The sequence below is a fragment of the Desmodus rotundus genome, chromosome 5, assembly GCF_022682495.2.
Source record: "Desmodus rotundus isolate HL8 chromosome 5, HLdesRot8A.1, whole genome shotgun sequence".
In the NCBI taxonomy this organism is placed as follows: Eukaryota; Metazoa; Chordata; class Mammalia; order Chiroptera; family Phyllostomidae; genus Desmodus; species Desmodus rotundus.
Window position 1 is genome coordinate 134,663,894 of NC_071391.1, and position 15,041 is coordinate 134,678,934.

Here is a 15,041-nt window from a genome sequence, read left to right on the forward strand (position 1 = left end):
CATCAGAGACCAGAACTGCTGCTCTCTCTGAGGGAAAGAATGCAGAGCTGGAACAGTTGAAAATTGAGCCCTGGCTGGTGCAGTTCAGTGGATTGGGTGCAGGCTGCAAGCCAAAGGGTCGCCGGTTTGATTCCCAGTTAGGGCACATGCCTGAATTGCAGGCCAGGTCCCCAGTGGGGGCCACCTGATAGGCAACCACACACTGATGTTTCTCTCCTTCTCTTTCTCTCTCCCTTTCCCTCTCTAAAAATAAATAAATACAATTTTTTAAAAATTGATCTAGAGTCTATCAAGTTCAGCCAACTTTTTCTGGAAAGGACCAGGGAGTAAATAGTTTAAGCTTTGTGGGCCAAAGGTCTCTGTTGCGACTACTCTGCTTAACTAATCCACTGTAGAAAAAAAGCAGCTAAAGATAATATGTAAATGAATTGTTCTGGCTGTGTGCCAATAAAAATGGCTAGATTTGACCCAAGGAGTTCAAGTTTGCTGACCTCCGGTCCAGAAACCTAAGTTCCATGAGGGCAAGGACCCTGTCTGCTTGGCTCACTATTGTATCTTCAGCGCTTGGCGCAGCACGTGGTGTACAGTGGGTTCTCAGCGGCCATTTGTTGAATTGATGAATGCTGACTTAGAATGTTTATGTCTACATGTAACTTTGATGAGCAAAGAAAGCCAAGTGCAATCTGAGTTATGAGAACAATCAAGATTTTATGGCAGAGACAGAATGAAGAAAAGAGTGTCTCAACCAAGAAAAGTCTAGCAACAATGATGACTCTAATAGATTATGAAGAATGAGGAGTTGTAACTTTTTTTGACAATTAGTAACAAGTCAGATATTGAAATATACAAGGTAAGAAAAACAAGATCAAGGCACGTTATCAAAGAAAGGATATATCCACACAAAATAACCCGGGTGTCACGAGGGAAGTGACATTGTGAAGGAGATTGCACGGTTTAATTTCAACAGTTACTGTCCTTAATATTTTAAAAATTTCAGTCAAAAAGATGTGATATTAATTATAGTCAAAAATGTGTGAATTAGATTCTCAAAAATCTAACATCATGATTTTGTGAACTATTTGAAGGCGAATCAGTCAAACTTGTTTTTTTGACATTCTGTAGATAAAATAACCAGCTTGGCTAATTTTTAAAAAGTAGCTGTGTTGATATTTGTCAAGCATTTCTGAGTTATTTTCCCTAAAAGTATGAGATTTTATAAATTTCCAACTTCACTTTATGAAGTTAATATTAAACATATGACTTAAATATTTTCCTTTTATTATTAGTTTCCAACATTTACTTATTCCTTCCAGATTACCCCACACAGAGCTGTCAGAATTTCTCCATGATTATTTCATAGAAAATTTTCTTCTCTAAACACTTTTATCCCAAGGTAAGTTGATGGATTTCTAATGAATAAATTCCAGGAGGGAAATATCAGCATTTTATACTTCATTTGAAAGTGTTTAATCCCCTTAACCTTAAGTGCAGCAACTTGTCATTCAGTCATATTGAACAATGGAAAAGTATTATTATTTTTTGGTACAGTGTCGAACACCTTTGTGTCTTTTGGTACCTAGTGTGGTTGGTTTGTTCCGCCCACACAAGTGGGAGCCCAGCACCACCGTAAACATGTCTCATCATGTCACTAAATCTTTTCTTGGGATAATTGGAGTGTGATGATGGAGCAGGGAGAAGAGAGGGGATGGAAATTGAGGAAAAGGGTCTCAGCCTGAATTTTCCAAATTGGCTATTTATCTGGTTAATTCTTCGTCTTTCCTCATCACCATGTCTGAATTGAGAAAATCTTCCTAATGATAATAAACTATGTCAAGAACAGATGGCTGATTTGATGTGATGAAAATAGCTGTGTCAATTGAGGGTATTTTTTTCCTTACCCATTTTGCTTCTCATCACTCTGGGGTTGGTGGTTCATATGGTTTTTTTTTTTTTTCACTTTAATAGAATTTACCCTCAGCCCAATGTAATGGGGTGTATCTCTCCCCAAAAGCAGTTTGGACCCTTTTCTCTGAAAGAAAGATTGGAGAAGTAGCTTTTCTTAAAAAAAAAAAAAAAAGCAATTATCACCTTTCCCACCTTTCCAATCCTTTAGTTAAGTTACTTTTGGAAGGATCAGTTTACAACAAATGTTTAGTGTCAAGAATTTTGCAGTTTCATAGGCCTTGACAGCTTGGCATGAAAAGCAGTGGCATTATGTCAATTGTAAATGAGTATGCTATTTACATACTAATTAAACTTTGCACTAGTGGGGTGAAAGAATGTCGTTTGGAGCACCCCAGTTATTCTGTGTATACCATTGTTGTCTATTTAAACAGTCCGCCCGTTGTTTGGCATGTCACAGCTTCACCCCCTAAACGGCAGTTTGTCACCTTGCACCACTGTAAAAAGGTTACTGCCCTGCTTGGTGGATCGAACAGAGTCCGTGTATCTAAAAGCAAAGGGAGTTCCCAGATTCACCTCGATTCATCACAGCACCCAGTTTGCTGTTGATGATGATGGCGGTGATGATAGTAACAGCTTTTATCAATTGCTTTCTACAGGCCATGCCTATGGCATTTGCTAACAATTTTTATATCTTAATTCACTTAATCTTCACAGTAAGGTGGAAATGGTTCTTACACTCTTTTTACACATAAGGAAATCGGGGTCATGCAGTGTGTAAGGGAGGACATTGGGAACCCACTGTCTGTGCTGTTGTCCACCACGACGTAGCACTTCCTGCTCCACTGCGTCGTGGGTCCACAAGGTGCCCCAATGATGTCAATGTGGCCAGGGTTCCTGAACACACAGCAAGCGCAGGAATCTCACTTATCAGCTCAATCTACTTACTTAGAGAAGAAAGTGGTAAACCATACAGTGTGTATGCATATTACCCAGTACATTTTTTTCTTATTTACATCAGAAGTAGATCACAAATACAGGCTCCCATTGCAGAGGTATTTCCCACTGCCTTTCAGCTGTATTTTATCCTATCTTATACCAAGACAGGCTGCCCCGGTCTCTTGGTGATGCCATTACATAGAATTCCACTTGTGCTTTAGGAACCTGATTCACAAATACTGATAGTGTCTGTTAGTTTATATAGTGAGAAGTGATTAATAGCCCATTGAGCTATTTTATTTTCCTGCTTCACATCTGCAGAAAGTGGTTTATTGGATTTGGCTAAAGACATTTTTTTTTTCCACACTGGATAAGGAGTAGAATCAACATTATATCATACCTGAGTGGGAGTTGGCTTAACAAGATTTGCAGTGATAAAGAAGGAGCAAGATGGGGCCTTTTCCTGGCTGGCTCTGGCAGAGTGAGCTCACCATCCATGTGGATATTTAACACCCCATGTGGAGTATGCAGAGTGGGCATTCCTTGGCCGTGTCAACACAGTGCTGGTCCATGCTTCTTTCTTTTTTAAAAATGACAGAAACAGAAAGCCTAGGTAATTGACATTGAAGTAACCTGCCAAGAAAGCGTTGAACATATGATCCTTTAGAGCTTTCCCTCACTCTTTTCAACAATCTTCAAGGTTGAAATAATTCCATAATAGAGTTAAAAATCCAAGGGAAGAAAAGAAAGAAAATATATTTTAGCTCTTCATCATTACAACTACCATACCACATTCATGAAATGTGACATGGTTTTGTTCCATAACCTTGCAAAAGGAAAAAAAAAATCTAAATTTTAAGCTGATAACTCGAATGGTTCCAGACATATCAACTTGTGAAAAGTCATAATTTTGTATTGTGCTGAAAAGCCACCTTACAACACAGGGACTACCATCACTCTTTAATATCCAGCAGAGCCCCCCGCTGTGCTTTGTCAGTCACTAGCAACATCCAAGTCTTCCCACAAAAGTAATTCACACTTTTTTCACAACACTGTTGCTTTAATTACCACTGAACTCTGCTGATGCTCAGGCAGGCCTGGCAGGACCAAGGGAGGGTCAGAGCCACAAAAGAAGCAAATAGCTTTTTTTCCTCCTTACTTTATTATTAACAAACCATCTTTGATGGAAATGTTTCTAGTTCTGAGGCCTGGACTTAACTCTGAGTTCCCTTGGTGTATTCATTATCAAAGAAAGACCCACAGATGCCATTGGGAGAGAGAGGGGTGGGAGTAGAGAGAGAAATATATATATGTATATAACCTACAATCCTAATTAGAAATTAGACATTTTGGCAAAGAACAGACTTAGATATTCAAAACTGGCAAACAATCATTGTATTTCTCATATAGTTTTCACTTTCTGCAAATGAACATAGATTTCATACATTACTTTCTTGCTGAATAAATGTCAATTTATCTGCTTATTTATTATGGATTTTTTTTAGGATTAGATAACACAATAAATCATGTACCAGAGAAAACCATAGAACTTACCAAATCTACCAGTGCATGAAAGTAATGCAAAGAGCCCGTGCTTTATAATGAATACGACAGTGATGTGGTAAGTAGAACATCTTGTGTGTATAAGGCATTTCATTCCAAAGCACAAAACAGTTCTCCAATAAAACTCTCCCTGTGCAGCCAGCTCTCACAGTCTCTTCCACAGAGAAGGTGAGGGTGTCCACCAGTGATGTCACACATACTTTTAGAGAAGAAATAGGTAGGTCTGTGACCCTAGGTAAATGACTTAAAGACTGCTAAGCTTTCTCCTCACTTTAAAACCCCACCTCTAAACATTATAATTTACTGTTACACTATGAGCTTGTGTTTGCATTATCAAGTAATCACACTATTATTGCTTATCATTTATCATTTACTGATTCGTGATCTGATTTTTCACCTCTGTGCAGGGTTTAGCTGGCCAGTGTGGTGCTGTGATAAATTAATTAATACAGGTGAAATTTAATTGTCAGATCCTATCGCAGACCAACTGACACGTATTCCAGCTGCTCCGTGATTTGGTCTCAACCACTTATTGTGGATATTTATACTCCCATCTATGTAAACCCTGTGGGTCAGTGGTTCCAAAATCTGATTGCTCATTGGAATTTCACAGGGAGAGGCATTTAATAAATTGGAACATCTTGGAAGTGGGGCATAGAATCTGTGCCTGTAACAGGGTTCTTGGAATTTCAGATAGTGTGCTAGGATTGGACAATTCCTTGAATTGGACTTTTCTGCTTATTTCCTTACTTTCACCGTCTTCCTTCTAGCACCTTCTAAAGAAATCTCACTGATCTCTCAAGTCTCAGTCCTAGCAGCACACAAGCTATGCAGCATTTACTGATTTCTGTGGCTTGTGGTAGCCTCTGCCTTCTCAAACCCAGACAGTGCTGAACACCTTCTCCAGGACTTGAACCTTCTGTGACTAGTTGCATTATCTATATTTTTCTTGAGCTTTTCTCATATAGTTGTCATATTAAAACATAAGTTCTTTCATCTAAGTTGTAGGTTATAACATTCTTCTTTGAATCTACACTGTATAAGTAGATGCATTCTAGCTGTCTGTGGGATGAATGAATGCCCAAATTTAATTTTATGGAGTCTGCAAGCCTGCAGACGAAGTGGAAACGACTGACTCCTGTTCGTATATTCATTTGTGTGACATAAACACTGTGTAGCGGACTGACTTTTCCTAAGGTGGCTGAACCAATCAGTGTATATTCCAACCCACATGCTTTCCCTAAAATGTTGACAAATAGGTTGAAAACTCCCCCACAGAGAGATGGGGTTTGTGTTCTCTTACCTTAAACCTGGGCAAATCTTTATAATTGCTTTAACTAAAAACAATGTTGTATAAGTGACTTCTTGTCACTCCTGGAACTACATCACAAAAAGGCGACACAGTTCCTTCTTGGAGTTCTGTGTTAGGAGTCAGACCTCGAGGGTCCATTACTGAGGTGAGGAGTCTGGCTATCCTGGAGCGTCTTGCTGGACATGACACAGAAAGGGATGATCTGGTAATCAAAGGGAGACCCAGTGCTTTCAGTCACCAGCAATTCTGCTGGGACCCCAAGCATCACGGGGTAGAGAGAAGCCATTTCACTCTGCCTCAATTCCTGATGCACGGAATCCATGCGGATGGCATATGGCCATTTTATGCCATTGCATTTTGGGGTAATTAGTAACTCACAATCAGTAATTGGAACCCCTAATTTTAGGCAATGCAAATCCAAAATAAGCAAGATAAATTGTATCTCTGCTCTGATGAAGCAGTATTCTATAAGGAACCAAAACAAATACACAAACGAGACAGAAACCTTTTGCCTTGTTATTTTAAACTGTTCTAGTTTGTTTTTTTAAAAAGAGTTTTATTGAGGTATACTTGACAAACCACAAACTGCACATATTTAAAATGTAAATTTTTGTAAGTGTTGACACATTATGCATCTATAAAACCACCACCATAGTCAAGATAATGAACACATCCGTCACCCCCAAAGTTTCCTTGTGTCCCTTTGTGATCCTGCTTTCCTGTGCGTAGGCAACCACCAGTCTAATTTCTGTCACTGTACATTCATTTGCATTTTCTAGAATTTTATACGAATTCAAATCATATAGTATGTTCTCCTTTTTGTCTAGTTTCTTTTACTCAATATAAATATTTTGAGATGTATGTATTTGTTGCAAATATCAAGTTATTGCTCAGTTATTACTGAGTACTATTCTATTGTCTAGATTACCACATTCCACTCACCCATGTGTGTTGTTCCCAGCTTTTAGCTCTATCGCTGTTGCTGTAAACGGCATGTGCAAGTCTCTATTTGGACACACATTTTTATTTGTATTGAATAAACACCTATGGGTAGATTGGTTTTGCCTTTGCATGTTAGCCGAAGAACTCTCTCAAGGGAGTAACATGGGGCAATCTTAGGGCCCATCTCATTTGATTCCCATCTCTCAGATATTACTCACCTTTGTTTTTTAATATCCAATGTCCTGAAAACTCTGTGTGTGTAGATACACATATATAGTATATGTATATATATATATATATGCACACCTATATATACACATATATACATATAGAGAGAGTATATACATTTATAATAAATTTTTCTTTATTTTTATTTGTTTTAAGTAGGAGGCAGAATATGGTCCTTGTTACTCCATCTTGGTATAGTCCTTTAAATTTCCTCCAAGTTAAGGACTTCAGAAGCAGAAGAATATTTGCTTCCTCTTTATGTCTCCCCAAAATTTGCTTTACGATGCAGCTGGGCCTCTGGAGTCTGTCGTACTGTCTGGTTTCGACTCAGTGTTCTATTAGCTCGATGACTTTGGACAAGTAACTTAGCTTCTCCAAGCCTCAATTCTCTTCATCTTTATAATAATGATATCAATAAGAACAATAACAGGAGCAATAATATTAATAAAAGTAACAAAATATCCGTACCATTTTATAAGGTTGGTACAGAGTTAGAAAGAAACTCATGAAAAACACCAAGCCCGATGTCTGGAACATTATGGGCTCTCAAAAAATGCTACTGATTATTACTGGTAGGATTTTAGGAGCAGCTCTCAGAACACAAAGAAATTGTGACGCGCCTTTGGATGAAAAGGACATGGTAAGTAGCTATAATACCACTTTTTCAAATACTTAGTGATAAGGGTGTTTCCTCACACAATCTGAAAAAAACCTCTGGGTTTCACTCCCTTTTCCAAATCCCATCACTAGAGAATTGACATTCTGCAACCTTTACACACAAAAGCTTCAAGAAATTCAGTCAAATCATGTTAGGGATCTGGGAAAAGAACTTAAAGTTCGGTCAACAGAAATGAGCCTCTCAGAGAAACTTATTCTGTGCAGTAGGGCTGATGGAGGATAGATGTGATGTATAGCCTAAGGCTACACAGAGTTCATGCAAGAAGCTCTCCACTTTGAACTGACCAAGAGTTTCTGATTGAGCACGCTCTACGGCAAGATGAGTAGGCGAAGGCAGAGAACCAGCTCCTTAGGTTCGGGTTGCTGGTGACTGCTATTGTACTTTTCACTGGTACAGTATTGAATAGCTAGTGAAACCCTGCATGAGTGCTTCCAGGTGTGTTGGCAATGGAGAAATTAAATGGAGTCTCAAAATTTTTACTCTAATGGCAATTTGAATCTTTGGGTATAGACAATGTAGACTGCATGAGACTTTAAAAGATCTTTAGCTACCTGAAAATTAAAATGATTAGCTTCAAAAACTGCAGCTACTTTTTAAGGAGTTTTATTGATAATTGACTAACCCTAAGGTAGGGCTGCATGTGCCCTCTTATGAATGAATGGGGTCACGGAAGGCTCTGCAATGCTATGGGCCTCGTGAAGAAGTGAAGGGGAACTTCGGTGCCCAAACGGGGCATATGGGTTCTAAGAAGGCATTCGTTTATAATACTGTTTTTAGACTCGAGCAAAAGCACCATTACCTTGAGCCCTATGCATCGCTGCACCCATTTTGTTCCTTCTCAGGCACTTTTTAGTTCTCCTTAAGGGATCAAATGTCCCAATTTCCAAGGGAAATGGTAATTCCCTAGATGGAGAACTGGTCCCCATCTAGGCTGTGCTCTGGGTTTACTAGACCCCCAAAACCCTGTTCAATGTTCCCAAACCACTTCCAGGGGCTGTGCAGGCCTTTCCTTTGGTTTGTCTTCTTAAGAGGTGGGGCACTTAACCAATGTCCTCCGTGCCTCCGAGAGCTGGGTGCAGATGGGATGCTCACACACGCGTGAGGACTCTCAGAGCTCAGGATGACAAGACCAGGAGTGGGGCAGCACCTGGGGCAAGGTTTCTCTTCTTCTGCCACTTCGAGCACGGAACTCCAAAGAGCCCATAGATTCTCAATTCACACCTGGACTTCTAGATTGTTATTAGAGTATATTAATAAAAATAAGATAAAATGTATTTTAATCCATAGTTGTCTAACTTGATATGTAATGTTAAAATATTTTGACATATACCATGCGGGTCTTGCTTTATATTCTTCCTCCAGACCCTTCAAATGTACTTTGTGACTTTATCCCAAATAGTTATTTCCTTCTCTGTCTTGCTTATCTCCTTTATGTACAATGGAAAGAAAAAGAAAAACAGAGGTGAGAAGGATACAGCACTGATGAATCAGCCTAATTCTTTTGTTCTAAGGTATCTACTTTATGGTCTGCTGTGTAATTACCACTTCTGCAGCCTTCACAGATAATGTACTGAAATGCTTTCTCTGGCATCTTCAGAGGAGGAAGTCAGCAGTATGGTCTCTGAGTCCTAGAATTCCTGGATCCCAAGTCAGTCTTAGTGTCTCCCTCATTGTCTCCACAAGCATTCAAATTCTCTAGCTAGTGCATGGATGCCAGTTAAAGACATCACACGGTCTTAACAACTTTTATCAGTCTTTTTCCTCATCCTCTATCAACCTCTCAAGGTGGCTGTGACTGATGTTATACCCACCACCCACCTCTGGTGAGACAGGGAGGGTTCCTCACCAGATATGCTGACTTCCTTATTTTCTACCCTGTCGGCACATATACCTTCCTCAAGTTTCCACCTCAAAGCTTCTCTTTCTTAGGGAACACCTCCCTGATGTAGTAGGAAGGAAGTTCAGAGTCATACTGAACTGGATCTCAAGTCAATGTTTTGTTACTGACTGTGTCACCTCACACAGGTCAGTCAAACTTTTAGAGCCTTGGTCTACCAGAAAACAGGTATAAGAGGACAATACTGACATGTCTGTTGGGATGATTAGGTGATATAATTGACGTAAAGTACCCAGCATATTTGTAGATCATTTCTTATGTTGATGCCTCAGGTCAACATAAGCACTTCTTCCTCCATGTGTCCATAATCCTTGTAACAAACACCAGATTAGCCAGAGCAGCAATATAGAAAACACCAAGACATAAAACAGTAGAATTCATTTGAGGAAGAGTTACCAGGTTTTAGTGGATAGATTTTAGCATACATTCAGAAAATGTGCCGGGGAGGTTGACTAAAACCACATTGGGCCAGGCATTTTACATTAAAGGAAGAAATTTGACCTACTGCGATTTCTTAGAATTCTGGGGTGGATATGGAAGCTTCCCATATTCCTTAGATAAAGTACAATTAAACATGTTACAACACCTCAGCTTAAGGTATGCATGGTGATGACGTATTGCCAAGGAAAGCTTTGGACGTCCTTGCCGAAGCACGCCTGCCATCGTGTCAATACCAGGGCATTATGCTTTGGGTCAAGTGAGAATGTCACATTCTTAATTCTCATTTTCCCCCAAACAAGACAAACTGTTCCATAAGGGTTTTTCTCAGTGCTTATGTTTCAAAATGAACTCACTACGAATTCAGGTTACTAATAATTTAGCCACATACCAAGTTGGAGTTTCTCCAGTGTGCATGTGCTCCTTCTGAAAAGGAAGAAGGCAAGCTGCCAATCAAAAGACTAGTTACAGGTTGCAGGCATAGACCAGACTGGTGATAATTGCTGGCACAGTGCCCAGCACAGTGTCCTGTATACCGACATGCCCAGAAAATGCTACTGGGTTCGCTCAGGGCTTCTATACTCCAACTAAGGGGCTTCCCTTGAAGACATGACATTTTCTCAACCTAGAGCAGGAAGGAAGGCAGTAGTATGGACAGTCTCCAATTAGCCAGAAGATTTTAATCTGCTTTGCAGAACTAATCGAATGGTTGTGCTTCCCCAGAGTTCATGTGAATTGCACCCTAGCTGGAGGTTAACGGACTAAACAATAACAGCAGCAATTAAATGGATGTAAATGAATGTGATAGGCTAATTCTCATTCGGAGAACACCAATGCGTCAGTGTCAACGCCCCAGTATCTGGAATAAAAGAAGAATTGACTGGAGGAAGAAGGGAACATGTAGCAATTTTGTAAGGATGAGCAGTATGTGTTCAACTTGACTAGTTGAGAAATTCTTTGGATGTAGGCAGGGGGAATAAAAATAAGTAACGACAACAGTTCTCATCTATATGTCCTCGGGTGGGAGGGTAAGAAAAAAACACCACAGTTTCACATAAATACATTCAAGGTATTATACCTCATGGTGTACCTAACTATGAAGTAGATTGTTGGATATGGAATTGAGTAAAACACAGATCTATTTACAATAAGGAGAAGGACAGTTTCATGACCTGGGAAACTGAGAATTCAAAAGAGGACAAACTTCCCTGGACATATTCATACCTGTAAGTGCAGACCGATTGACAGAATAAGCAGGCTGTAGAAGTTTATTGCTGCAGGGTTTCAGCACAGTCTAGAAAGAAAGAAGTTATGGAGCAATAGGAAAACTTGAGGTTCCGCTTATGTTCTGTTCTTCAGCATTTTGTTACTTTTGGGAAAATTCCACATGTGTAGAATGGGGTGTGGGGCTTGGAGGGAATGTGCAATCTGCAAAAGTTTCTGGAAATTCTTTCCTATTAAAGCATCTGCAAACATTATGTGAGCTGTTTGAAAGAATGGGATTGCATGAATGCAATGAACATAGCCTGACTCCCTGCTTCCTGCTTCTCAGGGCATCCGAAAGCACCTCTGGAATGCACAGGGTGAGGGAAAGTTCTGTGTCTAGTCCTCTGGCTGGTGGAGAGTCACAGTCTACCTTTCCACATGATTCTTCAGAGGACATCCCTGGTTGTATTAGCTCCCTGGTCATAGATGGACATAGTATTGATGGGACCAATTACTACCATAATGCATGGCCTGTCAGAAATCAAAGGATGGAGGAGCTGAGTAGACCAGCCACGTAGACAAAGAAAGACAATGACAATACAATGTATGGAGTAAAAAGTCTACTGAAGAATACATCCCCAAAGGGCAGCTGAAGTGTTAGAGGAAACCAATGGAAACTGACCAACATCAATAGATTGGTAAATTGAGAGAATGGATAAAAAAATCTGGAAAGAAAATGTGGATGCTTATGTATATAGTCTTTTTTAGAGTATGTTCAGAAGATTTTTAAAAAGCAGAAGATGAAGCCCAAAGAAGGCCCAGATTATTTATCACTATACAAATGTATTATATAAACAATGAGATTGAAATAAAACTATACATCAGAGATTTTCAACCTTTATTATCTCATACCACACATAAACTAATTACTAAAATTCTGCAGTACACCAAAAAATCTATTTCTTTGCCGAGCTGACAAAAAAATAAGTGTAGTTTTGATTCATTCATACTGGACAGCTATTATTGTGTTGGCTGTTGGTGTTTTTTTATTTGACAGCCTAAGAGAAAAGAGGTCAGTGCCCCTGACTAGTCAGGTATTGCATGTTTTAAAAATTGTTGTGGCACACAGGTTGAAAATCCCTGCTGTACATGAATAAAGTGACTGTATAGTTTTAGTTTTTAACCTTTCTGTTACTTTTTAAAATTGTTTAATAGAAATTTATGAGTCTTCATCTTTATCTACTTATATAAATAAATTTGATTGATAAAAATTTGAACTTGAACAATTGAATTGTAAGGAGTAAATACAAATCTAAGCTTAGTTAAATTAGTTTCAGAGCTGATTTATATTGGTTTTCCTGCCCTATCCTTTCGTAAACAAAGCCACAAAGAAAGGAGAAAGCAATATTAGTGGCATCTTTTTAAAACTTATTATTTTTTATCCTCACGCAAAGACACTTTTTTTTCTCATTTCTGCTTTTAGAAGAAAGGTGGGGAGAGAGGAAGGGAAAGACAAAGGAGAGAGACAAATATTGAGTGAGAGAGAAACATCAGTGGGTTGCCTCTCGTACGTGCCTGGACTGGGATGGCACATGCCTGGGCCAGAGATCAGACCCAAAATTTAGATATGTGCCCTTAGTGGGAATCGAACCCGCAACCCTTCAGTTATGGGAAAATCTCCTACCAACTCAGCCACACTGGCCAGGGTATGACGTCTTAATTAGCAGATTTAGATAGAAATATTACAAATATTACAAACTAGCAATTTCTTTCCAAAGAAATAGTGATAATGAATAGCATAAGTTGGACTATCATGTCTCAGTGATTTAAATTAAATCAGACTTTTTTGAGACACAAAATCTTCACGGTTGTAATGTATCTGATCCGTATGTTTACCTAAGGACTAATGTTACATACAGGTTAGCTAGAGGGAAGAAAAGAGAATGCAAACAGTTCAAGCAGTTTTAAAAGTCATTTGCCAATAAGTTTAACACATCCATATATATACTGTAAAATACGAAATCCATTCTTATGAGCAGAAAATATGAAGACAATGCAGCATGAGTAGTAAAGCTCTGTAAAACAAACAGAACACATTTAAATGGGAGGAGAACATAGTGGCGTAAATTTGCCTCCATTGAGATAGATTGCTGGATTCATCTATTAGTGGAAGGCAATGCCTTAGACATACCTGGTATTATGCAACAAATGTGGAGCTTGAGGAAATATTAATTTATTTTGCTATTATTTACACAGACATGTTACCACAGAAAAAAAATTCATTTTTTTCTCTGTGTAAATTAGGTAAAAATACATTTGCATCATGCTAAGTGTGAGGTAGGAGTCAAGCGAGACCTAGAAAACTTTATGCCCTCCTCTTAAGTCAAAGAAATACCAGCTCAAGGGATCAATATGTAACAATGCTTCTGACAGAATTGCTTAAAAAGACAAAAGGTGCAAGAGAATATTTAAAATAAATTCTGTTTTTGATTCCTGATAAGCCATAAAAAACATGGTGTCCAATGTACACAGCACGATGACGATACTAAGAGTAAAGTGTCAAACACTGGGAAGACACTGGAGGGTGGTTTCAGGCGCCCTTACCACACACACACTGAAGGTATGTGAGGAGCAGAGGTGCTGATTAGCTTGACCGTGGCCGTCATTTCACTACATACGTGCATATCAATTCACCATGTTCTTACTCTTAAATATATGCATTTTATTAAACAAAAATCAAATACTAGAAAAGGAATATAGTCTGTCTTTGTTCTGCTATATTTCTCTTAATTTCTGAAATTTACTAACATCTCTAGGAACTCAGTAGGGACCAGAAGGGAAGTTAATTAAAATTATACTAATTTTATTGGAGGAGAAAAGGTGGTTTGCCTATCTGAATTTATACAGTTATCATGGATGGAAAAACGTAGATTGGAATAAAGTTTTATAGCATCTGATTCTTCAAAGAGGTGTGAACACTCTTAGCGTTTGGCAAAAACAAAGGAAAACCTCTAGTATGAACTGCTTCCAGTGTGTCAGAATTACTCTAGATATTTGATGTCCACCATCCTTTTTCATTATCATAATAAGTCAATAATTTCAATATCATTTGTAAGGGAACAAACTGTTCCTTAGAGAGGGAAGGGGGATTATCAATGCTCTCCCACCCAGTGAGCAGCTAGGCCAGGGTTCCAGCAGGTGAACCGCCCACTAAAGGGCGTTGTGAAGTCTAGAGTCCACGTTCGGACAGAAATCATTACACTGAGTAATATTATTATCAGGAAGTTTCTGCTGATTTTTAAGACCCATCATTCATAAATGATTTCTCCACAGGGTTCTTGTCATTTGAAGTATTTTAGGTATTAAAGGGAACAATTTTATCATAGCTGAGAATGGACCTTAATATAGCTCCTTTTTTGGCACAAATTCCAATTTCTAAGTTAATACAAAAAATATGAAGGGAGGAAGGAAGGGGAGAAGGAACGGGAAGAAAAAAGAAAGAGAGAGAGATGGGGGCCTAGCGTAAATTCTGTGACCATTATAAATCTTTTTAAATTTTAATTTAATTTTAATTTTAATTTTTAGAAAGAGGAGAAGGGAAGGAGAAAAAGAGGGAGAGAAACATCAATGCAAGAGAGAAGCATTGACTGGTTGCTTCCTGTATGTACCCTGACTGGGGACTGAACCTGCAACCCAGGCACGTACCCTCACTGGGAATTGAACCCACAATCTTTCCCTTTGTAGGACGATGCCCAACCAACTGAGCCACACCAGTAAGGGCATAAATAATTTTTTTCAAACTGTTTCTAGGTATGGAGGGATATGACATTTTCCTAACAGTGGAGTAAAATATATACAATGTATGTATATTCAAGGAGGATGAACCAAAAGTGACAGCAGTATGTAACCACCAGTGCCAAACACCTGGCTATGCA

General features: G+C 38.9%; 1 long non-coding RNA gene across 2 annotated transcripts in view; it reads left to right on the forward strand.

Annotated features, from left to right (window-relative positions):
• LOC139440928 (uncharacterized) overlaps positions 1 to 15,041 on the forward strand; it is a 535,155-nt gene that overhangs the window by 510,447 nt on the left and 9,667 nt on the right. For both annotated transcript variants that reach the window (XR_011651245.1, XR_011651246.1), the window contains exons 5-6: positions 1,314 to 1,393; positions 4,347 to 4,462. This is a non-coding gene — a long non-coding RNA (uncharacterized lncRNA). The remainder of the gene's footprint in view (positions 1 to 1,313; positions 1,394 to 4,346; positions 4,463 to 15,041) is intronic.